The following is a 25,229-nucleotide window of genomic DNA, read 5'->3' on the forward strand; positions in this document are numbered from 1 at the left end:
CTTTACTACCGTGGACACATGGTGGCAGCAGAATGCCATCCATGTTAAGTTACCTCAAGATTACTCAGCCATATCACTACCAATAAAATAGCAAGCGAATGGCATATATCCACGATATACCGGACCATGCGCTGAAGGGAACTCATTAGCATCTGGAAATAGACAGCTAGGCATGTCTGTAGCCAGAAACTAACAACAAGCATTAGCAAAGCCAAAAGGTCTCACCTATATGCAAGAGCTATGGGCTTTGCCAATATGTTTTAGCGATGTTATACACCAGCGTTGCAGCTGTTCAGCATGGCTAAAAAATAGTGGCGTAAAGGAGTTTCTTGAGTAGAGCGGACAGTGTCGGAGTAGAGTACCATCCAGTGAGTACAGTGCCGTAGAATTTGTTGAGTAGAGGGTATTGCATGGAATGGTGCAGTGATCTGGTGCATAGAGCAGAGCAGCAGTGGCATATAGTACAGTGGCATAGAGTGCAGTGGCAGAGAGTGCTTAGTTGACTATCATAGAGTGCATTGGCGTATGGTAGAGAGGCCTAGTAGAGAGGCATAGGGTGCACTGGCGTGTATAGTTGCTTGCAAGAGATATTGTATACAACTATGGGCTTGCAGCCGCCCATTGCTTAACCATCGTTGTCTCCATTGTCGCTCTTCTTTGCTTCCTTCTAACTGCATTCACCACTTTTTTCAGCTGAAGATTGGACTAAGTACGGATTGCTTCAGCTGGATTGCTGTACTTCTGTTGATCGTGCTGTAATTAAAGTACTACTTTTATTTTTTCTTCTTCCCTGTCGTCTTTGTTGAACCTCTTGCCATTTGTAGCTAAGTTTTACTGTGCCACACGTTCTTTTATTATAACAAGAGATTTTAACTGCTTCCAAATGTATTTTCACTAAGACACGGTCATGTATGGAAGTGCTTTCTGTATTGTTCATAGGGAATTAATTGATTTCCTCAGAATCACAGGGGTGTTGTGCCAAGACCTAGCAACCATTGGCAAAGCCAATTGGTCTCGACTATTGCCTCTGCCTTGCATTTTGTTAATGCAGCACAGCACGAGCATTGCAAGCTTTACTAATGAATTGCAACCATGCAGTATAGCAGCATGACTACTGTGCAGTATAGCTCAAAATCATTTTAAACAAGCATTTCCAATGCAATAGGTCTCACATTTGTGAAAGTTAGAGCTATTGTCGTAGTAAATGACAATGTATTTTAATTATGTTTTTTGTTTGCAGTGGAGTGATTATTCAAAGAAAAAGTGTGTTCCAAAGCCAAGCGTGCGCCTTGGAGTTGTCGGACAAATTGTTTTTCTGCATTTAAAATGGGATACTGGAGGGAAAACCACAGGTACCAGAATGCAACAGGGAACTAGAATCTACACATATAACACAAAAGACGTGGTTTCTGTTTCCTTTTCTGTATGTGTACAACAGGTAACTGTGCATGAACATACACTCAGTGCACAAAGAGAAATCATAGTTTACAGACAGCACACATGGAGTGTACAGACAGCATACAGAGATCCCCTGTTCACCTACTCTGGGCATAGATGCATCATGCCCACGGATAACGCAAGGTACAAGACATAATGCTGGCGGCATGCACCCAGAGCAGACGGCACAAACACTCACACAGGAGACTACATGTACAGCATTCACAAAAGGGGCGCACGCACACAGTACATATGAGGTATGGCTAACAGATGACGGAGTGAACGCACACAAAAACACACGCAGAATGCATTCCATTAGAGTAAACCCCACCAGTTTATCACAACAGCTGCATGAGAGCGCTCGATGACCAGCAGAGGCACTTACTTGTTTGAGCCATCCATGGTGGCATGGAGTTGGGCAAGCCGCACATAAGAAATGAAATGCACGGTCGCCGTTGTTGAAGTTGAAGTGTGGCATGCAGCAGAGCCGCCAGCTATACCAGCCTGGCCATGGCAAGTGAGCGTGGAGAGGGCCGGAAAGCCTGTGCCAGCGAGCGACCTCCTCAAGGTGTCATGATTAGTGCATGGGTGGGGGTGAGTGTGGGGGAGCGGGAAGGACTAAGATAAGAGTTTGGTTAGCTGTGCAGAAGAAAAGAAAGGCGCAGCCACCATTGTTGAAGCTGAACTGTGGCATGTCGCACTGTTTAAAACAAAACATAATATAAAGCGCGGCGTGCCGCGCTGTTTCCAAAAAAACCAATATTAGGTTGCGTGTAGAATTAGAACAGCTGCATGAGTGCTATTGATGATTAGTGGAGGCACTTACTTTGTTAAGCCATGCTAATGATTGTCTCCGTGGTGGCATGAAGTTGGGTGAGCTGTGCAGAAGAAAAGAAAGTCGCATCCGCCAATGTTGAAGCTGAAGCACACCGCAATGTTTAAAATAAACTCAATATAAAGTGCGGCGTCCTGCACTGTTTAAAAAAAAACATAAGATGAAGCGTGCCTAGTGGTGGAAGGATCTGCACAGCACTAAAAGCTAGAAGGTAACCCCAAAAAGCCTCACTGCAAATCAAAAAGTGCAGGACAGAGGGGAGTGCTATCAGACCTTCACACAAGGAAGGGCCTGGATGGTGGTAGTTTTAGAACAGAACACAATAAATGAGGCCGTTAACGCTGCAGGGACCGCGCGTGCAACAGGGCAGAGGTGCAATGGTTGATACACAAGTGTGGCACTGCTGATTCACAATTCAGAGCAGGGAGGTAGCATGAATGAAAACATCAGATTGGAGATGGGAAGTATGCTGTAGTGACCTCGTGTGACCTTTCTGTGCCTGCTTTGCTCTCTGCATGCCACAAAACCAGTCTTCCAAAGCACTTAAAGGAAACAAATGTTTTATATTCTATCTAAGGGGATCCCACAGAGAAAGAAACACTCAAGTTGTTGCCTGTTAGAAGATGCTATGCTGAGCAGAGGAGACATTATACTCTTAGATTCTCATATCGATTGCAAGAGGAATCCTGACTGTTCTCCCATCTTGGGATCATATCACAAAGGACACAATGATTCCAAGCCATACATGGAAGAGCAGACAACTTCACTCATAGGAGGCGATTCTCACTCTCATCTGTAAGTAGATACTGTGTGGCTGAGTAACAACATAAAATACTCAAAGCCTTCCACAAGGGTCTCAATAACGCTTATGATAATCACTCTAATGTACAATTTCGGAAAAACAGTACAACACTTTATGGAGACAATCACTCCAGTGCTGGTCTATAGAAGTACACAACTCCCATAGCAGCAGACAAGTGGAACACTACAATTAAAGTATCATATCAGGCGGTTACTGCTGTCCTCTCAGAGGCCCTACAAGTCGCATGAAACAATACTCTGCAGATGTGACAAGCACTTAACCTCTTTTCCGACAGCAGCTACCTCATCTCTTGGAGAATGCAATAACATTAGCCCTTAACCAGAGGCAAATGGCACTAATCTCCGAGGAGGCCAGGGCTTTAAGTGGGTCGGGTCTGTCCGGGTCTGAGCACTGGCAGTTATTTTCAGGGGGCCTCGAAACGGGTCTCTATCGGGCTCTATTTTTGGGCCTCGCAGAGGTAGTCTGTTTTCTTTTTTTTTTCTTGGACCGCAGTGAGAGCATGCACATCGATGTGCCTTATCGGCTTTTTGATCTCGGCTGTGATGTGAAACCTCTTGCCGAGTTGCTTAGGGTCTGTGTTTTGGTATTACTTGCAGCGTGGCAGCCCCTGCATAAGATAACATGACACCTGTGATTCGGCAGCCGCTGCAGTTTGTTGTCTCTCGCATAGGAGAACTTGGCCTGAAAGGCAGGATTCGGTTGGTTCCCGGTCAGGTTAGGGTTTGAGTCTCCGCAGCTTCACTGACAGGCACGGCGTCGGAGGGTACGAATGAAACGCTCCCAGCCCCTGGCCCCGCTTCTCGCCCCAGGAGTCCGGGTTTGTAGCTAACATCAGAGTATTTCCGCTACAACATGGTTTTCTCCTGTCAGGAGGACGACGCACTAGCTGGTGAATCTTAACGCAGCGAACAGAGACGATTGTAGCCCCCCCACCCCAACCATCACTTGTGCGTCCACCAGACGTAGCATCTGTGCAAAAATAAGACTACGTCGACGTTTTAAAAAATATATATATATACGTGGCTATTAGCTAGCTGGTGCAAACTCTTTATCATGACAGCTTTCTCAAGAATCCACAATACGGTTGCAGCTTGCACGTGCGGTGCGTCTTCATTGATCCCGCGTGCACTTGGGGCAGGGCCGGTTCTATGATTTGCGGGGCCCTGGGACAAAAGGGAATGTGCGAGGCCCCTTAAGTGACCCCTTGCAAGGAAACCATTCAGAGACACTGCGGGAGGCCCATTGTACAGTATTTTAGTGCCCCCACAGTTTTAACTTTCAGCCCACAAGCAATTCTCACATCTTCAGCCTGATGGGTGTAAGAATTGCTTGTGGGCTGAGAGTTAACATTGTGGGGGCGCTAACATCCTGTACAATGGGCCTCCCGCAGTGTCTATGAATGGTCACCTTGCAATTGGGACAAAAGGAAGCGTCTCCCTCCCCTAGGTCTCCAGACAACATCCCTGAGAGGCCCAGGGAGGGGACCCCGGGGACCCCTCCCATGGACCCTAATTGCAAGGAGACAGGGAAACAACAGGGCCCACGATCAGTGCGGGCCCCATGCTGGTAGGCTGAGTGCGAGGCCCTGGGCAGCTGCCCACACTTCCCATGCCTAGCGCCGGCCCTGTGGGAGAGAGAAAGCAGGCAGCCCACTGGGGCTACTCCGGGTGCACGTCACAGTCCAGCTTCAATTATACTATTATGAAAAACGAATAGTGCGAGGCGATTATCAAGTTTGTTAATTAGGTGATTATGGGGAAGAGAAACGGTGGTACGGATCACATAAGAACGCAGTATATCAGATTTTATAAAGTAAATATTGCCTAACCTGCTTATTTTAATTATTATTGTTCCATTACCACTGCTATTATTAATATTATCATCATTGCAAATAATAATATTTGTTGATAACGATGAAAACAAAATTGCAATAAAAAGGTATTTTTATTGCAATTTTGTTTTCATCGTTATCAATAAAAGAATGATAATGTAATAGTACTGATGTAAATAAATAAGCATAGTTTTTATGTTGATTCTGCATGGCGAGTAAAGTAGGGAGTGCTCTAATCCGTGTTTACAGGCCCAGCTGGGTTGTGGTAGATGTGATTCGAGGTGTACACCAGGCTGTACTGAAGTAAATGTTCTTCGACAACCTGTGTCACAATTCTACCTGCATTGAGGTTAGGCGGAATATATTGTGTCATGTCTATGTTTGTGAATACTGCAGTTGTTCTCTGAGGAGTCCTAGAGCTGAGGGCTTGTCAGAGCAGGGGGGACTGCTACACTAGTTATCTCTATTTAGACCACGCCCCTACTTAGATAGGCCACACCCCTTTGAGGTTTGCCCCGCCCCTTTTAGAGCACCCCCAGTTTTTTTTTCCCACTTAAAGCCCTGGAGGAGGCTATCATATGCCTAGGAGGGGGCATGGAGTGTGGCCATACAAGCACTAAGAGAAAGCCCCTACAGATCTCCATATTATAAAAGCAATGGGGTGACCCTGTGTCCCTCAGAACCTGGGTAGAATTATTACAAAAAACAATGGTTCTGTCGGGTATTAAATAAAACAATCGCTTTGTTATACAAATAAATCAAGAGATGACCACACAAACTAAGAGTACAAATCACACTGATGCTGGATTTGGAGGGTGTGATGTCGTTTTTTATATAAATTTCAGCATTTATATAGGAACCCCCATATTACTTGTAACGCAAGGTTACCAATGAAATAAACTTTAACGTGAAGTAGTGAATCAGTGACAAGGTGACAAGAGTGACAATTATGTGCACAATATTTACAAAATGCAAAAGAAACATTCTATGTACATCATATACGAAGGAAACATTCTATGTACATCATATACAGGAGGGCCAGTATTAGGGAAAACAATGACGCTGTTTCATGAGTGAATCAAATTGTATTCGAAAGACAGGTCTTGAACTGGTCCTAGCACTTTATCGTCGACGTTTCAACCCAGATTATGCGAAATTAAATCGTCATGCAGGGTCTTCATCAGGACATTAAGAAGGTCATGGCAACCTAGCAAATGGTGTAGGATGGCCTGGTAATCCGCGTCCGATTAGTGGGATACGTCTGGTATTCAAACAGAGTCTTTCCTCTGACTGTGAGAGGAGCTGCTGCAGCGTGAGTCATTATCGCTTGCCTTCTATTTCAAAACTCTGTTTGAATACCAGACGTATCCCACTAATCGGACGCGGTTCGCCCGCCTAGAGACCACATTAGATGAGGCACTCTTCCTTTTGAAACGCATTAAACGGATTACCAGGCCATCCTACACCATTTGCTAGGTTGCCATGACCTTCTTAATGTCCTGATGAAGACCCTGCATGACGATTTAATTTCGCATAATCTGGGTTGAAACGTCGACGATAAAGTGCTAGGACCAGTTCAAGACCTGTCTTTCGAATACAATTTGATTCACTCATGAAACAGCGTCATTGTTTTCCCTAATACTGGCCCTCCTGTATATGATGTACATAGAATGTTTCCTTCGTATATGATGTACATAGAATGTTTCTTTTGCATTTTGTAAATATTGTGCACATAATTGTCACTCTTGTCACCTTGTCACTGATTCACTACTTCACGTTAAAGTTTATTTCATTGGTAACCTTGCGTTACAAGTAATATGGGGGTTCCTATATAAATGCTGAAATTTATATAAAAAACGACATCACACCCTCCAAATCCAGCATCAGTGTGATTTGTACTCTTAGTTTGTGTGGTCATCCCTACAGATCTCCAGCAGACCAGCGCCAGTCTCCTATTTCACAAACCGGACAAGAAGTGCCCGCTCTGAAGAGCGCGCACGAGGAAGAGCCGTGGGAAAAATACTCGTGAAAGTTCAGCCGAGACGTCAGGCAAAGATTCTGTGCAAATCACTATCTCCTGTGGCTACAAAAAAAAGCTTACACTGTATCGTAACCTACCAGCTGGCCCAGAACACCCGACCTCCACTCTGACATCACCGGGAGCATCCATCTCCAGCAGCCTTCAGCACCGAGAGTAAGGTGAAAGTGCACCGAAGCGTTGTGCCCACGTGGAGGCATGGCAGAGAGGAGTCCAGGCGCGTGCACATGCACTGTCTGGGCATGCACGCCGCAGGAAGACAGGGAGGGAACCAAACATGCTTTCCTCCCTATAGAAAGCAGGGATTTGGCAAGCGCGCCAGTAAGAAGCGTGGGTGGAGCTTCCACCCTCGCTTCGCAAGCCAAACCGCCAATTTCAGACGGACGTACACATAGGACCAGGCCAAATGGCATAACTCGCAGAAGTGCCACCGTCTGTTGAGAAGAAGCAAAATGTGAATGACACTCGAACAGACAGAAGAAAGAGTGTTGAACCAAAGACCCTCTAGGTGAGAACATGTATGCATTTAGAATAGATATCATATTTTTCAGTTATTTCTATCCCAGGGGACTGACATACGGGTAACCAACACCAAAAACCCTGCTTACCAAGTTTATCTCAGAGATGCCATATAGCAAAATACCAGTATACGGCCTTCTAACAGTGTATGAACAATCCACCCTTAAAGGCTCATTTGGCTTAATAATTGCATTTCACAAAAAGCGTATCAGGTAGACTACCTTATCGTCACTTTACATAATAATAGAGACATAGAACCTTTGGCACCAGACCTAACTGTTCCCAACGAACCTATCAAGCCAATAGCTTTCATCATTGGCTTTTCACCGTAACCAACTGAGGCCTCCTGTATGGCACATCAGCTGACAACCATCATCAATACAGTCATGACATTGCAACTATATACAATATTCTAGTTGTCAAAATATAAAACGTCTCAAAAGGGACCTGACAAAAATAATCAAACTGCAAATCTTCAACTCCAAGTGTTTGTGGGTAACCAACAACCTCTTACCTTCTACAGAAACTGTGAGAATCCATGACACGATATCTGCCTGCAGCCTTTAACAGAGTGCTATGACAATCCAAACTTAAAAGGTACATCGTCTTTATCAAAGACTTTCAACAATTGATTTGTCAGGCCTACTACCTTGGTCGTTATTTTCAATAAAAGATTAAGCCTATGGCATTTGATATACATGTTCCCAATGGATTAAACAGGCATATACAGCCTTTAACATTGGATTGTCCTTCTAACCAACTGATTGAGGCCTACTGAATCATGCCTAAACCTTTCCACAAGTAGTCAACCTTTGGGCATACAGTCAGAAAATTAGAAAAACATAATATTACACATGGCAAAACGATATTCAGCCCATTGTAGAAGTTAAAGGTTATCAAAGAGCAAATCTGAGAAGTTTGTTCAATGGGGAAATCTAATGGGGTAAACTACAACAAAATAGCATACAGTCATATGCTGAGAATTCCGTAGTTTTCCGGTGACGCAGGAAGACCATGAAGTAAATAATCAGGGGGGTGAGAGTTGTCGAATATCCAATAAACAGTTAGTCCTGAAGTAGCAAGCCGGTTGTGCTCCTGTGAGTGGCAAGTTAAGAGTTTCAACTGCCTAATACTTCTCCCTAGGCTTGTGAACAGACTTTAGTCACACCACGCACATAATTGTCCTCATGCTGACCGGCACTACACATCCCCACAACAACAAAACACAAATATAAATATTATTGCTGGTAGAGCATCTACATTTATGATGCAAGGGGACTTAATAGTGTGTTGACAATACATCTATGACTGAAAATATTCTACGACCCTTGGTTGCTGTAAGCCACTCAATCTTAGGGCAGGGAAATTTGTTGTTTTGAATATTCCTATTTAAATCTGAGGTCTACACATAAATACATTATGCCATTTACACGTCTCGCTACAACCAGTGTAGCGACCCATTTGGATGACCCCATAGGTTAAAAAATGTCTAATTCATATTCAAGTTCTTCCCCGACAGCTAAATTTAAAATTATGGCCATCGGATTGCCATTAGGTTATAAAATTATACAGTGTGAATAACCTTATAATCGTACAATGTTACCATAAAAAAAGGTAAATTCTTGAAAAGTCTTTCGAGCCGTGTCAGTACTCTTGCCCACTACCAACATGAGATTTGGTTAGTTTGGATTTAAAAATGCATCCAAGGTTCCTTGATCAACCTATCTTAAGACTGAAGAACTTTTCTCTACACAGCTCCCCGACCACTAACTTGCACAAGGGCTGCACCCACGGTTTACTGTACTGATGGATTATTCCTATGCATAATATAGTCTCTTAAAATTAATTGTGCGGGATATCAAACCAACAGTTTAAAGATTCTTTTTCTGAAGATCTGAAACGAAATAATGTGGTTCCTTCTATTTGTTTCTGTAAAACAACTTATCAAAGGTGATGCGCACCGTAGACAAATAGTAGCAAAATCATTTACAGCTTTTTAGGTCTCGCGAGATTTAATGATTTCAGTACGGGGTTTGAACCCGCCCGTCTTCTCCATTGGCTGGCTTCCTAAACGGAGGCCAGCAATTGGAGGAGAGGGGCGTCTGTCCGTTTAAGCCACGTCTTTTTCGGATTCGGGGGCGTGTTTTTTCGATTCTTTCTCTCCTCTGGAATGTAAACATTCCAGCCAATGGCAAGAGGAGAGAAAGAAAAACACGCCTCGAATCCGAAAACGCCGCTGCGTTTCTCCAAGGCATTTCTGCTTGACCTCGGAGAAAGGCGGCGGTGTTCATGGCTCTGTGTCTGGGGGAGGAGTTACACCTTATTCCTTTGTGTGGCCTTTATCCCTTCGGGCCCATGGGAGCCTGCTCTGGTCAATGTCCAGCCAAGTTCAATTGTTCCTTCCCGCCAGGACCGGCGGTTACACGTACCGGTATGGTGGCAGCGCTTGTGAACCGACCTCCTGCTTTTGCATCCGAGGGGGTCGCCCTTCCACCCTCGTGCGGTTCCCCATTCTCGTCAGGTCGGGGAGGACCGTCACAGCCCTCAGCCAACCAGTTTGTTTGTTTAGCCTCCAAAAAGGGGGAGTCGAGCCCGGGGGTGCTCCAGCCTTCAGGTACCTCCTTCTGCTTCTTCCTCTGTGTTCTGCTGCTCTGCCGGCTGTATTCCCCTCTGCGTGTCCTGACGTGCCTCAACCGGGGCGCCTCCTGGGCTCTGAGTGATCTCGACCTTCAGTCCTGTTAGGGCCGGCTGCTTCTCTAGCCGTTGCAGTCCCGGCGTATGCGAGCCGGCCATCCGCTCCCACCACGCGGCCACGGGTCCCACGTATGAGGCCTGCAGTGGACCAGACTCGCCCGTGGGCTCCAAGGAGGTGGGGGGCTTCCCGGGGTGCCTCTCGGGTCCACCTGCTGCTTCTCCCCTGGTCGCCGCACGCCAGCTCTACCTCCGTACATCTTGGTGGGGTCTTCATTGGATGGTCCTCCGGGCCCGGATCCGTCCCAACTGCCAAGCTGCTTTCGGGCCGGAGTCAGTCGCAGCTCTCTGTACGCCTCGTCACTTTGGAGCCTTGGAGTGCTTCAGAATGCAGTGCCCAGCCGCTAAAACGCTCTCGCCGGGGCCGGTGTGCACGCTCCTTCCCAGATCCAACAGCTCCTCGAATGAGAGGGCAGCTCTCCGTGCTCTGACTTCTCGGTGTGAGTCTTCACCGCCAGAGGGGATGGACTTGGGAGTGACAAACCTCGGGTCTATGGTTCATGGGCCGTATGACAGCTCGCCTGTACGAGGTCCCGAGCCGTCCTCCCGACCCCCTGTGCCGCTGTGAGGGCCCCGGGATCCCCCAACAGGGCAGTATAGTGCCTCAGCAGGGTCCGGCTCTGTATGGTGCAACTCTAGGCGGTTGGGCCTGACGGCAGGGAGCTGAGAGACTCAAAAACACATCTCAACCGTCTGCTATTTTGGCCACGCCCCCATGATACAATGTTAAGGCTTCCTGATGCTTTACTTTATCAGTAACATTATATTGTTTCTGCCAAGTACATTCCAGGCACTCACAGATTTTCTTTAGACCTAGAAGCTCCTGCCTAACCCATGGTGTGGGTAGGTGAGTCTTGCTTTCACTTAAAGTGAAAGCGCGATGCGAAAGTAAACACGCGGTTGCCTTTGCGGTACCGCGCTTGTTTATGAAAGTGATTTAGTTGACATGCCAATAGCATTTCATGTAAAAAAAAAAAAAAAAAACCACCACCACCGTCCGGCCAAAACAGCATTTTTATTTCACAAAAGGAAAAATCGACCTCTTTCGGATGGAATGGTAGCTTTCTCCCAGCGCCTATGGGAAACTGTCGCGCTTTTGCCATGGTGCACCAGTCGGCCACTAAACAGGCTGGCGTGCATGTCGCGAGTGCCCCCTAGGAAAGGCTGTTGCACTGACCCCATTCTCAGCAGCTTGGAATGCAGACGGGGGGTTTTCTGATGGCGGAGTTCGCACATGCTTGTGTTGTTTTGCGCACACTATCGTTATACTAGCGTGTACACGCACTAATCAGCGCGCGCGCTGTGGGAGTTACCTTTTTTCCACCAGGCCAGAGATTCGCTTTTAATCTCTGATCCCCGAACAAGTGACTTTTTTTGTTGTTTTTTTTTTCTTCTCAATCTCAGTAGTTTGTTCTGGCCTATTTGGACTGTATCCCCTCTGACTTTCACATTCGGTCCTCTCGGCACCTTATCCTTCCTGGCTCTCAAGGCAGAAGGGCAACAGCTGGGACATCTTCCTGCAAACACAGCGACGGCAGCCGTGCTGAAGGGCCCCAGGGAGAAAGGTTCTGCGCAGCCCCGTATTTTTTGTACATCATGTGAAATGAAGAACACAGTCTACTGCCACCATGTCTACAACAGCAGCACTTTAAGAGGAGTCTCCAGGAGACTGAATCAAGGCGCATGTATGGCTGCAGCCCTACTTCCGCTCTCATAAGGTCTCACATGGCTGACGGTGGCCTAAGAAGACACTACTACCTTTACTTGTCCAGGTTCGTAGCAGGTAGTTTTAAGTGCTTCCGATTCATTTCGTTTGTCCAATAATGTGGTTTAAGGTACATGACAATACATGCTTGCCCAGGATCACACAGTTTACTTAAGTGGGGAGGCTGGTTTTAGAATTCTATGTCAGGACCCGGAGGCGAGGATTAGGCTTTTCTTTCTTCTATTTATTCCATAGCAGCCTTAGAAAACCAACAGTGAAACAACAGTAGGACTTCATTTCCCATGAAGCCTATGGATAAAACAACAATGCCATGCAACAGTCCATTGTCCAATCAGGCGCCTCCTGGGATCATAACAACCCCTGCTCTGTGCTGGACGTCCTCTTTCTTCGCTGCTAGCAGCCTCCCTCAGATAAGTGTCCATCCTTTGGTCACGTTTGGGTTGGTGGCACTTTTTATCGTTGAAGGTCATAGGAGCTTTCGCTCCGCTTTGGGTCCGTCACTTGCTGTTCCTATTGTTTGGGTACTCCAATGTTATTTTGTGATTGCTGATTTGGTTGGGAGCATCTGCTCCGTGTGTGCGCTGTTTGCTTGTCCCTGAGGTGTCGGAGCGTCTGCTCCGTGTGTTTTTTCCAGGTTGATTTGCCCGCATCTGCTTTCGGCTGATTCAGCGTTTCAGAGCCTTCGCTCCGTGATGGCGGCCGCAGGAACGTTCTGCCCGCTCCTACGCGGCCGCGTAACAGTTTTCCTTACACTGGCGAGAGGCGCGCATCCCTGGGTCAATCCTTCCGGCGCTGATCTTTAATCGGCGGGACGCGAGCAGAGGTTGCGGTATTCAGCGGCCGTTGCCGAGCGCCTCCACCCGCGTCCATGCTGCTCTCGTGCCTTGCCGGTATTTGCCTGAGGCCTGAACACCCCCGCGGGGGTAAGACTGTTTTACATAAATTCATGCACACCTTTGGAGTGCCCAGGCATTGCTAAAGCACACAGTAAGCTCTAGGGCGCTTGGTGTGCTGCTTTGGGGCCTAGTACAGTTTAAAAAAAAAAAAAATTTTAAGTTGGCTGACCCTCTGCATTTGGCTTGGACGGGGTGGGGGAGGGGGAGGGGACCTGGCTCTCGCCTTCATTTTGACCTGGGTGACGTCCTCCTCCACTTCCCTCTTACCTGGTGGGTGGCCACCGATATCTTACTTACCTCATATCCTCATCTTCTCCTTGGGACAGCATGGAGGAGTTTGACGATTATTAAAAGGAGGAGGAATCTCAGTATTTCCCGCTGTCGGACAAATTCTGCGACGCGTTTGACTCCTCCATTGTGAAAGCGGTCTCAGAAGCGGTGGCTCCTTTGGAGAAGAGGTTGGAGAAGAGGTTGGATGACCTGGCGAAACTCCTTGAACCCCTCCCTGCGAGGGAAGACGCTCTGGGACCTTATGGTTCCCTAGCTTCAAAGTTGAGCCCCGCTTCCTTTACGGAGAAACTGCGCAAGCATCCATCTCCATGGCAAGTCCCTGGGCTTACGCGCCACGCTGCGGAGGATCTATCCAGAGCATGGGCCGATGGTACAGTCAAGCGATATCGCTCTGCGTGGTCCCGATGGATGGGTTGGTGTCTGCAACGGAGTCTGGATCCCGTGGGGGCAGATGTTGTTCACATCCTGAATTTTCTGGCTTCCCTGTCTTTAGAAGGGTTAGCTTACAGGACGATTAATACGTTCCAATCTGCAATTTCGGCTGGACACACTGTGGTGGCGGATCATCCGGCGGGTGACAATCCCCTGGTGCGGAAGCTCCTTCGGGGGATTCGTCTTTCTCTTCCTCCAGAACTGCAATATTCGGTCCTCTGGGATGTCAATAAGGTCTTACGCTTCTTGTTGGCATGGCCCAGCAACAAATACCTCTCACGTAAGCAGTTGTCTTCAAAGCTGGCCATGTTGTTGTGTTTAGTGTCCTGCAGATGGGTTTCGGATGTTCGAGCCCTGGATATTACAGGGCGATCCTTCACGCTGGAGGGCGTCACCTTCCATGTGTCCCGGCGTACTAAGACCCAATCTCGGGTTATTCCTTATCCGGCTTTCCCTGACTGTCCCAAGCTCTGTGTTGTCAGGTGTATCGGAGCTTATGAGGCTATGACCGAGGACGTTCGCCCTCATGGGGAGCGTCAGCTTCTGATTGCTTTGCGGAAGCCTTTCCGGGCGGTCTCTTCCCCGACGATCGCAATATGGGTTCGTTGGGTGATGGTCGAGGCCGGCATCGACAATAAGGTCTTCGGAGCGCACTCCGCTCGGGGTGCTATGGCTTCTAAAGCTTTTATGCTAGGAGCACGCTTGGCGGACATCTTGAATGCGGCTGACTGGTCTTCCGACTCAACCTTTAAAAGGTTTTACTTCAAGCCAGTCACCTCCATTGCGTCCCTGGTGGTGGATAAGCTTTGAACTAGCCTAATCCTCGCCTCCGGGTCCTGACACAGAATGAAAAATTTCCTAGCTTTCGTAACGGAAAGTTTCAATTCTATGAAGGACTCGGAGGCGAGGATTAGCCTGCCCTCAGGATGCTCCTGGACCCACCCGGGCTCTTCAGGATGTGTCGTCAGGCGTAAGTAAAGCGTTTTCCTTGTCAGTTGTGACTATGGTGTATATTGTTTTGCTTCTGTGCTGGTGACTTTAATCCACAGGTTTTACGACTCCCTTTTTCTGCCTGCAGGAACAGAGTCGTCGAAGCAGGACTAGGAATGCTGACTGTCAGCTTTGTCGCAGGAAGAAAGAGGATGTCCAGCACAGAGCAGGGGTTGTTATGATCCCAGGAGGCGCCTGATTGGACAATGGACTGTTGCATGGCATTGTTTTTTTCTCCATAGGCTTCATGGGAAATTAAGTCCTACTGTTGTTTCACTGTTGGTTTTCTAAGGCTGCTATGGAATAAACAGAAGAAAGAAAAGCCTAATCCTCGCCTTCGAGTCCTTAATAGAATTGAAACTTTCCGCTACAAAAGCTAGGACATTTTTCATGCAGGTGTCTTAGTCTTATGCTCAATTACCACTTTTACACCAGTCCTCATCTCTGTTGGCTTAAGGATCTCTTCATGTTGAACACATACGATCCGGTGCAAAACACATATAGCGGGTCTCGGTCTGTACTGCATAAGGGCAAAATAAAACGTAACTTTTTTTTTTTTTTTACAATCCCAGTAGTTTGTTCTGGCCTATTTTGACTGTATCCCCTCTGACTTTCACATTAGGTCCCATGTGCAGCTTATCATTCCTGGTCCACCACTGACCGCACTCCCGCCAGGTTAGCCCCGCCCTTTTCATCCGATATCCTGCTCTCCATACTAGGTGTCTTCATAGCAACATGGTGGTAGCTTGAAGTAGAGTGCTCCCGTAGGCGGGAGGGTTTGAGGCTCACCGCAATGCAGGGCAGCTCCCATTTGCGGGGGCGCCCCCTAGACCACAGAGGCTGCTCTCGCCTCCAGGTTGTGCCATCAGAGTCCACACACATCACTCTTCAGTTTAAGAAAGACCCAGCGGCGTGAGACCGCAAATTCACTCCACAAGCCTCTGGTGGTTCAGAGGGTTTGTGAAGGCGTTGCGTTAACTCACAAGGTAATTACTTTCACTCGCACCGCAACTGCACATTTTTTTCATCTGCATTCATTTCAATAGCTCGCTTTCACTCTTCTTGGAGACTCGCGAAGCTGAGAGAGTTAGGTGTAGGCGCCTGGCAGACTAGCGGCAACTCCCAGGCAAACACGCTGAACTTCCTGGCGCTCCTGCACCTTCCTCAGAAACGACCTATATATAAATCGTGCAGTTCCCGCTGTGAGGCGTAGCCCCTGACTCGGGGCAGGACAGCCAGGGGACGTCGTAGGCAGGCAAGAGTGCTGAAGTGGGTGTTTTGTGGCAGGAGGCACGACTTACCTCCAGGGCTTTAAGTGGGATGAAAAAACGGGGGGGTAGGGGGGGACTCTTAGGGGCGTGGCCAATGGAATTAAGGGCGTGGCTTAAAACACCTAAAAATCTGTGCTTAGCACAGTGTGCCGCCTGACTTGTATTTTGCTGTTTCTGTCATTGCATCCAGATTTATGATACAACAAGTAACATCATACCAATAACAAGTCAGGACTATTGGCTTTGTCAATGGTTGTTAGTTGCTTACGATAAATAGGCGGCAACTATGGCTTGTATTTTAATATTGAAAAAACTTCCACTTACAGCCCTGGTGTCAGACACTACGACAATGTTGCTGCTCCCGAGTTTCAAAAAGAGAAAGGAAATCCAGAGAAAATGACTCTCTACATGATTTCCCTTCCCCCTACAACGCTCACCTTGCATGACGTCATGCCATAACTTCTCCACTAGTGAGAAGAGAGCAGTGTGAGCGCGTGCACATCGATGTGCCACGGTCACTGCAGTCCGTAAACAAGCATTACAAATGCAATAGGTCTTGCCTTTCATTAAGTTAAAGCCATTTGCGTTGCTATAAAATACCATTAGCAAAGCAAATGGCTTTAACTTAATCAAAGGTGAGACCTACTGCATTTTCAATGCTTGTTTTAAATGGTATGGGAAGAGGGCCTGCACATGTGGTGGAAAACGGATGTGGGCGCACCGAAGGCAAGAGGGGTCGGTATGGTTTATTTTTTTAAAGCAGGCCAGAGAGGGAAATGGAGCTGAGGGTGGGAGAACAGTGAGTGCGCATTGGGGAGGGGTGGGGTTAGTGAAGCGGAAGGAGCAAATGGGAGAGAGAAGAGGAAAAAACACTCCCATAGAATGCTAAAAGGAACAAAAGTAGTTGAATGTAAAAAGCACAACAAGGCCCTCAGTCATCCAATCAAAACATTATAAATAAATAAAAAATGTTCCAGAGGCAGCGCAAAAAGAATAGAAAGGAAAACCAACAAATGAAAAGCAGCTAGAATAATTGGATAAGAAAGCCATCCAATCAAGGTGCTGACCTAAAGCCCTCCATATAAATAAATTCACTGCAGGTATGTTGCTTATATGCAAGATCTGAAAAGCACATTTTGGTGCTGCCGTCGAGATCAACTATGTAAGGCAATGATAGTAAATTGCATTTAAGGTGACTAGGCAATTGTGAGCACAAACATTGTTAAACAAGCATTTACAATGCAATGGTCTCGGCAATATTATAGGTAGAGCTATTGGTATTGCTCATTATTTTATCATTTTTGTATCCCTAAATAAATGGCATTGTCATTTCTATTGGCATTAGCTTTTTTTTTGCATATGTGATACTTATTGCATTAGCAGAGAGAGAGTGAGGTAGTGTGATAGAGAGAGAGAGTGAGGTATTGAAATAGAGAGTGAGGTAGTGAGATAGAGAGAGTGAGATAGTGAGATAGAGAGAGTGAGGTAGTGAGGTAGTGAAAGAGTGAGGTAGTGAGGGAGAGGGATGTTGTGAGGTAGTGATATATAAGCATAGAGTGATGTTGTGATGTAGTGAGATAGAGAGAGAGGAAGTGAAAGTGAGTTAGTGAGATAGAAAGAGTGAGGTAGTGAGATAACAACCAGGGCTTTAAGTGGGCCGGGTCTCACCGGGTCTGAGCACCGGCAGTTTTTTTAAGGGGGCTTCGAAACGGATCTCTATCGGGCTCTGTTTTGTGCCCGCACAGGCAGTCCCTTTTTTTCCCCCTGACTGCAGTGATAGGTAGCACATCGATGTGCGCGTGGTGAGCGTTGTAGAGGAAGGGAAATACTTTAAAGAGAGTCCTTTTCTCTCTGGATTTCCCTTCTCGTTTTGAAACTCGAGAGCAGCAACATTGTTGTGGTGTCACCAGGGTGTTAAGTGGAAGTGTTTTCAATATTTTATACAAATCATAGTTGCTGCGTATTTATCGTATGCAACTAGCAACTATTGACAAAGCCAATAGTCCTGACTTGTAGGTATGATGTGACTTGCATCATATATCTGAATGCAATTATAGGAAGAGCAAAATACAAGTCGGGCGGCACACTGTGCTAAACACGGATTTTTAGATCAGGTGTTTTAAAGCCACGCCCTTAATTACATTGACCACGCCCCTTTGAGTGACCCCCCCCAGTTTTTTTCATCCCACTTAAAGCCCTGCTCGTGGGGATGGGTCTGGTTGTCGCAGGATGATTTCAGAATAAAGAGAAACCGCCACGCCCACCCACTCCTGAAGTCAGTGACTGCAATGCCGCCAGTGCCGCGGTTTCAGATGTGTTGTTACTGTGGCAGAGTAGCTGCCAGCAAACAAACACACAGAGCGCGGTGTCCCTGAAGCGGGCACCGCGCTCAGTGTGAAAGTTTAAAACGAGACTCACCGAGGGTGGCATCACAAGAAAACTTAAAGCGCCAAGAGCCCAAAGACGGCGACGCACGGAGTCAGGCAAGGGCGGCACAATCCCAGCAATAGACCCCTATAACAAGGTGCGCACCCACCGTAGCCAGCATAACTAGGGGGCTGCAGAGACGAGGCTAGAAGCAAGGGGCGTGGCCAAGCACAGAAGGTGCAGGAAGACATGCTAAACCGAGCGGCGGGGGATGAGGGGGGGCGCCGCTCGAATGAAACCCAACCGGAGACTTACTGAGGCTAGGGGTGGCAAGTGAGATAAGAAGGTGGGGCAGTGATTTGAGGGGAGGAGTGGGACCCTGAAATGGATGTGGCCCACAGAAGCTCTCTATGTGGGAGTGTATGCAGTTGCTGCGCTTATTTCAGACAGGAGGGAACTGCGAGCAGCGACCTCCGAGCGAAAGGTGGTGGTGGGGGCGGACTCTAGTGTTGTGACGGGCAGGCAAGCAGTGTTCTAGGGGGCGGGAGTGGTTGGGTCCATAGCACTGTATGAAGAGAAAGGTGGGATGGCCCAAAAAAAGCAATCACTAAGTGAAATCGCCTCGGCTGAAACAAGCAGCCAAAGGCAGGACAATTAAGTGTAATGGACAAATAGAAAAGCCTCCGAACGTAAAATGGATGCGTGGCGGTGACATAATTGCAACAAAAACAAGACAAAACACGGGAAGCTTCAAAACTTTTTCGGCTTCGAGGGCGTGTTCCTGAATTCACAGCTCAGCTGGTAACTCCCTTGCAATGCCACTCAAAAAAAATGAGGACGATTCACGTTATTCCATCAATTACAGCCAGTTACCAGGTACCACACACCCTTTAGATTGTAGATTAACCGGCTGTGCAAATTTACATTTCTTTTAAGCAAGCAGGGCAGGCACCCTGACCAGGTTTGTTCAGCTGGCCCCCCCCCCCCCCCCCCCACCCCGGTTTCACTTGCACAGCAGAGGAAACTCCCCACTATCCACCTCTAGGAATTAACCGTCCCGTGATGGTCGTTTTTTCACAAAAAGTAGGGGGGGAACTGTTTTTCTTATATTAAAAGAGTATGGACACGTTGTGCCCCCTCGCTTCCCGCCCACTTCGACCAGTGACATCGACATACACTTGCCCACAAATATCCTCGACCATCTTCGTTTTGCTCAACTCCTCGGAATTCACCTTTTTCTAGGAGCCACCGAGACTGTAAATCTGTACATCTGAGGAGCGTTCGTGTTCTTCACTAGCATCGCCGTCCGGCACCCACATTGCAGCAGGCTAGCCTCTGCGGTGTAGGAATCTTCTGCGCCGTCCTTCGTGCGGGAGACAGGACACGTGACGGGCTCTTCCAGACTCTTCTCTGGGGCTCGATGTCTTTACTCTCCAGTATTCTAGGTAATTGTCAGCGCAGTTTTCACAGCTTCCGTCCAACTACCACGCGCCGGTTTAGCGTCTGAGCGCAACGTCATTTTACGCAAGCCGTTCTCAGTAGTAAAAAACGCGGAAAAAAGTTTTCGGCTCCGAGGAAAATGAAACTTTTAGCGGTTAGGGTATTAAGCAGTGGAACTTAAAACGACAATGATAGATTCATATTTTTTTATTTTTATAATGTTGTATAAGGAGAGGACGACCAAGCTCAGAATGAAAAGGAAACAAGCACACCACTGCCTTTCTCCGAGGCGAAGCAGAAATGCCTCGGAGAAAGGCAGAGGCGATTTCAGATTCGGGGGCGTGTTTCTTTTTCTCTCCTCTTGCCATTGGCTGGAGGAGAGAAAAACACGCCTAAAAAAGGGCGTGGCTAAAAAGTAGAAAGAAGAGCACAGAACACGCCCCGAATCTGAAAAAGACCGAGCCTATTTGGAGGGACGGCTCTCTCCTCCAATGGCTGGCCTCCGTTTAGGAAGCCAGCCAATGGAGGAGAGGCAAAAAGAGAGGCGGGCTAAATAGCCACTCTAAGAAACATTAAATCTCTGGACTTCCGGTTCTGCCTTCGGCAGACCGGACGGTCCCTCGACCTAAAAACACCTGTTAAAACAAAGCTGTGTGCAGTCATCGTACATATTTGAGAACTGCCTTCCTCCGCCACACATTAGTTGTCTGAAAAACAAGAACTAGCTGGAGATCACTCATGTGACATCACAACGGTTGCATTGGTCCAGCCTAACCATGTTACATTAAAGGCTACAAGGAATAGTAATTAATCAAGATGTATCAGCATTAATATATAAAATGCACAAAGCATCATCATGAAATCTTTTATGAACTGAAAAGGGCAACTAGAATATACATGAGATTTTTTAGAAGCACAGCTAAGGGAGGACAGAATGCGGATTGGGTGGACAAAGGGAAGAGAAAGGGATAGAGTATAACATGCCTATCTCATTCCACATTTCAATCAAGATGTTTCAGCAGGTTTAATCCTGTGAAGCGAATGCAGACTTGCAAGGTTGCTCTGAAAACGTAATCCCCAGACTTGCAAGGTTGCTCTGTAAACGTAATCCCAAAGTCATAAGACAATTCGATTGCCTTTCCAACTAACACACACTGTAAAGTCCTTCAAGAAAATCTACCAAACCTGACTCTACACCATGGCCAAAAAGTTGTTTTAAAAAATTAAACAGACGCACACCCAAGCCAGTACGCCTGGTACCCATGAGAACTCCAAGTCAACACATCATCAAAACATGTTAACTATTTTGATTGTAAGAGTGATTGCTAGCATGGGAAGATACCATACACAATACAAGCATTGGCAAAGCCAATAGTTCTCATCAACGCAAGATCTATTGGTGTCAATTTATTTTAGCTATGTTGAACAGCAGTCCAACAGTTTTTTTTCTTTTTAAGTGCTATTACTGTCAAAGCAGGCCACGTCATAGCGCTTTGTTTTACTTTTAACCATCCTGCACCGCAGCCATACAACATGGCACAAAAAAATGTAAAGGCCGTATAGTGCAGCTATTTGGCTTTGCCAATGTTTTCTTTGTCATGTTGTATAGCTGTGTAGATGTTGTGCAGCATGGTTTAAAGTTTTTTTTTTTGTTTTTTTAAACACCCAATAAACTATAAAGCTACCAGCGTTAACCATCATAGTGCTTTTTTTTTCTTTTAGCCATGCTGCACAGCAGCTGTACTGCTGTATAACCGGACTTCAAAAAAACAACCCTGACAAAGCCAACAGACCTCACAGAGGCAAGACCGACCGGGGGCTTCATCCTAACAACCAGGGATCCACGCTGTGTCACTGGGGGTTGGTACTTCGATTCCTGCTTCCTTTTTGCCCATACGAAGCTTCTCCCCGCTGCAGACGCCGCAAATTGTCGGGCGCTGCCGCGGAGTGGGGGAGGCACTGCACTACAATCCCCAGGAGGCCACAGTGAACGGACACGCCCCTAACTGCGCCCGGAGGCGCCTGAAAAGGACGTCGCTCGTACCGCCTCGCGGGACGCGCGCGGGCGACGCCGGGCTGAGCCCGGGCAGAGGGCGAGCCGTCAGGGGCCTAGGGAGGCCAGGCTAGGCCACCCCTCTTGGCTGCAACTATGGGTAAGCGCAAACAGTTGGGAGCGGAGGGGGATGGGGTTAAAAATGCCAAAGTGCCACGTAAGGCAGATACTATTATTTCTTATCTGACCTCCGCTGTGGGGGCAATTGACCAGAAAATTGCTAACGCGGAAAAAGAGCTTGAACTTGAAAGGGCAACTGAAAGCTTGGACAAAATACCCTCTATTACATCTCCATCCGGGCCCATAGAGGGCGAACGCTTTAATTCCGTAGTGAGTACAACTGTGGCCAATGCTCCCAGTACTACCCTGTCCTCGCATGTAAGGGGAGGCAGCCCTGGGGGCGTAACATCTCCAGTCAGAGTAAAAGCTAAGAAATGTGTGCGTAAAGTCAAGCACCTGCAGGGAGAACAGGATTACGTTACTGGCACAAACCTGGGAGACAAGATGGAAGAATTGTTTGAATCACGTATAGAACCTTTGTTGGTGGGCATCGTTAAAGACATTTAAGACTCTTTGAATACTTGCGTTACTGGCCTACTAACTAGATGTGATAAAATTGACTCTTTCATCAAGGATTATCGTAATGATGTATTGCAATCAGCAAATATCAAAAAATCTATCAATAACGCAGGCCCAGAGTCCATGGAATGTCTGGAGTCACATGTGCCTCTAGGTAGTTCGCAACCTCATGCGTCCCACACACAACCGTTAGTGGTCAAAAATTTGGGTGATACAACAAATAAGGTGGAGGTTCCTCTAATACCACCAAGAGCACATTTTCTTAAATCGGACACGTCCAAGAACCCAGTAATGTATCCCAAACCCTGCAGTCACAGGTTGCACCTCCCGCCAGATGCAGCGCCGTTTGTGGCAGTCTTAACGGGGGTCCTGCCTCTTGAATCTAACATGAGTGAATCTACGGAGGACCTCCTAAGTAAATCTAGGGATTGGTGTAGACACTATTCCACTGGGGGGGGGGGTGATATATCATCTTCCATTATTATGGCTAGAAGGGTGGGGTGGGTGGGACAGGGTCCCAAGTCAATTAAAGGGGACTGTATTGTTGTGAATTTCTGTGGGAGAGACGATGCTGAAAAGTTATTCTGGGATGGGTCTGGTTTGTTTAATAATAATTGTATAAGACCGTTACCACTTGGTTATTTCTATCCCCCTCGGGGCATTCGGAAAACACGCCCTCCTGTCCCAGGTTCATACTCCAACAGAGACATTACCACCTTAAGACCGCACTATATTGCTAGGTCCCCTATGTCCTCCTTGAGTCCTGTTATCGACCACAACACTCTCATTCGCTTCCCACATCCCTTCAGGTATCTGAAAGTACTCACAGTGGGGGACTGGCTCTGTCAAACCGCTTTTCCCCCCTGCGCCATTTACAGGACTCTGACTGACTAGATAACACACGATGCATAAAAGATATAATTGTGCATAAGTCATGCAAGAAGATTACGTGTAAAATTTTAAGTTGGAATATCGCGGGTATCCGATCCAAAAGTCAGGATGAGAATTGGGCAGGCTATGTTACATCCCACGACATTATAGCACTACAAGAAACTTGGGATACATCGAATAGTTTTTCTCTGGATGGATATGCCCATTTTTATATCCCAGCTAAACCAAGCTTGGCGGGTAGGGCGAAGGGTGGCCTTGCACTCTTAGTCTCACTGAATCTGAAAGGATCTGTAACTCAGTTAGAGTCAGGCTCCCAAAACTGCCTTGTTGTAGAACTGGCGGCAGTAAATTCTCCCACCCTGTTACTTATTAAGTTTTATAATTCACCAGATAGTAGGAGTCCAAATCAACATCTAGAATCTCTTGGGGAGGTTTTGGATAAGTACAGAGTGTCACATAATAGTCCCGAGGTCATCCTGATGGGTGACTTTAACATCCACCCATGCAGTCTGGCAGTCTGGAGTGTATTGTGGAAGATGATGGGGGGCCACCTTATTCATCATCCACACACTTTGAACATACTAAACAAGGTGAGGTTTTGGAGAGCCTTTTGGCCTCCTCAATCCTCTTTGAATCAGGCTGTTGTATGGATGGGCAGAGGACTATTACATTTAAAGGAAAAGATTCAGGAACAGTCATTGATTAAATTTTTTTATCTTCTTTGATCTTGTCTACGGTTTTAAACTATAGGGTAGAAGACTCTGCTTTCTGTGACCATAATCCCGTGATAGTAGAGGCTGTCCCGGGGGATCACTGGCTTTTAAAGATACAAAAACTTCAGGAGCCACAGATCTTTTATTAAAGGATCAGGGCAGGAGACTGAAATGGGCCAAAGTGACCCCGGTCACCTTCTTACAAGAGGTCCTGGCTAAGGTTGAAACGGAGGTGGGCATATGCCTAGATCATGCGAACGCCAACTCAAGGATAGTTGAGGCTTTTAACACCATTTGTCTACAAGTAAATAATGCCCTATTGGTAAAAACCAACTCAGGCGGGCAAATAGGAAAAGATGGTTTGACACAATCTGCACCAAGGCTCACTCTGCACTCCTAAAAGCATTAAAAGATATACCCAGAAATAGAGCACTGATAGTATCCTTGAGGGAATAATACAAACAGGTCATCATAGCTCGTAAAACTCAGATCAAGGAAGATGCTTGGAACGATTTACAGTCAGTTGAAGTCTTGCGGGATAGTTCCAAATTTTGGGGGGTTATAAATCATCCATACTTTTCCGGAAGCGAGAACCAGGCCATGGAATGTAGTATTCCAGACGAGCGGTGGCTAGCTCATTTTGAAAGTATGTATAGCCAGCAATCCCATGGGTGCACAGATGAGACGCCAACTTTTAACCAGTGTGGTTTAGTCTTGGCCTTTAGGGAGGAGGATGTGGAAAAAGCAATTTATGAGACAATTAAAAATAAGGCTCCGGGCCCAGATGGGGTCCCTGCAGACTTGTATAAGTCCGCCCCCAAATTTTGGGCCAAAATATTGACTTATGTTTTTAATGCCTCTAGAGATAATAATATCCCAGAGTCCTGGGCCAGGTCTACTATTATTCCAATTTTTAAAAAAGGTCAGAGGGGCGACCCGGCTTGTTATAGGCCTATTTCCTTAATAGACTCGGCCGTTCAAATCTTAGGCAGAGTAATTTTGGGCAGGTTGACTGTGTGGCTTGAGGGCAGAAGCATACTGTCTAATGCCCAGTATGGTTTTAGGGCCAACAGGAGTACGCTGGATCAATGCCTAAACCTCCATCTACTTATTAGTAAATATACGATCGATCGCGAAGGAGGGGTCCCTGTATATGGCATTTATGGACCTCTCCTCAGCTTTTGACCTTGTCAATAGGTCAAAGCTGTAGAGGATCCTTCTGGATATGGGGGTTGATCCCCCTCTGGTTGGTTTTTTGGCGGACCTACACTGCGGCTTATTAGCCTCGGTGAGAGTCACCCAGGGAGGAAAGTGTACCAGTTGCTTTAAGTCGGAGAGGGGTGTCA

The 25,229-nt window shown here is 47.0% G+C and overlaps 1 protein-coding gene across 8 annotated transcripts in view; it reads right to left on the minus strand.

Moving 5' to 3' along the window:
- The window catches only part of ZNF609 (zinc finger protein 609), an 873,827-nt gene that overhangs the window by 140,307 nt on the left and 708,291 nt on the right, over positions 1–25,229 (minus strand). The window lies entirely within an intron of this gene.

Source organism: Triturus cristatus, chromosome 3_1, assembly GCF_964204655.1.
Source record: "Triturus cristatus chromosome 3_1, aTriCri1.1, whole genome shotgun sequence".
NCBI classification, from domain to species: domain Eukaryota; kingdom Metazoa; phylum Chordata; class Amphibia; order Caudata; family Salamandridae; genus Triturus; species Triturus cristatus.